This window comes from Arachis duranensis, chromosome 5, assembly GCF_000817695.3.
Source record: "Arachis duranensis cultivar V14167 chromosome 5, aradu.V14167.gnm2.J7QH, whole genome shotgun sequence".
NCBI classification, from domain to species: domain Eukaryota; kingdom Viridiplantae; phylum Streptophyta; class Magnoliopsida; order Fabales; family Fabaceae; genus Arachis; species Arachis duranensis.
This window is the reverse complement of record NC_029776.3, coordinates 51,549,706-51,551,381: the sequence shown is the minus strand read 5'-3', so window position 1 is coordinate 51,551,381 and position 1,676 is coordinate 51,549,706.

Below are 1,676 nucleotides of genomic sequence, written 5' to 3'. Positions count from 1 at the left end.
ATGTTTTTAATTTTTATATTTTTTTCGTGACTCCTCATGATCATGTACCTAATAAAACACAAAATAAAAATAATATAAAATAAAATAAAAATTAGATAAATAAAATTGGGTTGCCTCCCAACATGCGCTTCTTTAATGTCAATAGCTTGACAGTGGCTCTCATGGAGCCACAAGGTGATCAGGTCAGTGTTGTATAGTCCCAACACCAAGCTTAGAGTTTGGATATGGGATCTTAACACCAAACTTAGAGTTTGGTTGTGGCCTCACAACACCAAACTTAGAGTTTGACTGTGGGGGCTCTTCTTGACTCTGAACTGAGAGAAGCTCTTCATGCTTACTCTCTTTTGTCACAGAGGAATGGCCATGTGCCTTAAACATAAGGTAGTCCCCATTCATTTGAAGGACTAATTTACCTCTGTTGACATCTATCACAGCTTCTGCTGTGGCTAGGAAAGGTCTTCCAAGGATGATGCATTCATCCTCTTTCTTCCTAGTGTCTAAGATTACGAAATCAACAGGGATGTAAAGGCCTTCAACCTTGACTAACACGTCCTCTACTAATCCATAAGGTTGTCTTACTAACTTGTCTGCCAATTGTAATGAGAACAAGGCAGGTTGTACCTCAATGATCCCCAGCTTCTCCATTACAAAGAGTGGCATAAGATTTATCCCTGACCCTAGATCACATAGAGCTTTTTCAAAGGTCATGGTACCTATGGTACAAGGTATTAAGAACTTGCCAGGATCTTGTTTCTTTTGAGGTAGAGTCTTCTGAATCCCAGTATCTAGTTCACTAATGAGCAAGGGAGGTTCACTTTCCCAAGTCTCATTACCAAACAACTTGGCATTCAGCTTCATGATAGCTCCTAAATATTGAGCAACTTGCTCTCCAGTCACATCTTCATCCTCTTCAGAGGAAGAATAGTCTTCAGAGCTCATGAATGGCAGAAGGAGATTTAATGGAATCTCTATGGTCTCTATATGAGCCTCAGATTCCTTTGGATCCTTAATAGGAAACTCCTTCTTGCTTGAGAGACGTCCCAGGAGGTCTTCTTCACTAGGATTTTCGTCCTCTTCCTCCCTTGTGTATTTGGCCACATTGATCACATCAATGGCCTTGCACTCTCCTTTTGGATTCTCTTCTGTATTGCTTGGGAGAATACTGGGAGGAGTTTCAATAACTTTCTTACTCAGCTGGGATCATAAGCTTTTTCAGAAGCTGCCTCTTTAGTACTGTTGGATACATGTTGCCATCCATTCAGACTTTGAGAGATCATGTTGATCTGTTGAGTCAACACTTTGTTCTGAGCCAATATGGCATTCAGAGCATCAATTTCAAGAACTCCTTTCTTCTGAGGTATCCCATTATTCACGAAATTCCTCTCAGAAGTGTACATGAATTGGTTGTTTGCAACCATGTCAATGAGTTCTTGAGCCTCTTCAAGTGTTTTCTTTAGGTGAATAGATCCACCTGCAGAATGGTCCAATGACATTTTTGAAAATTCCGATAGACCATAATAGAATATATCTAATAAGGTCCAGTCTGAAAACATGTCAGATGGACACCTTTTGGTCAGCTGCTTGTATCTTTCCCAAGCTTCATAGAGGGATTCACCATCTTTTTGCTTGAAGGTCTGAACATCCACTCTCAGCTTGCTCAGCTTTTGAAGAGGAAA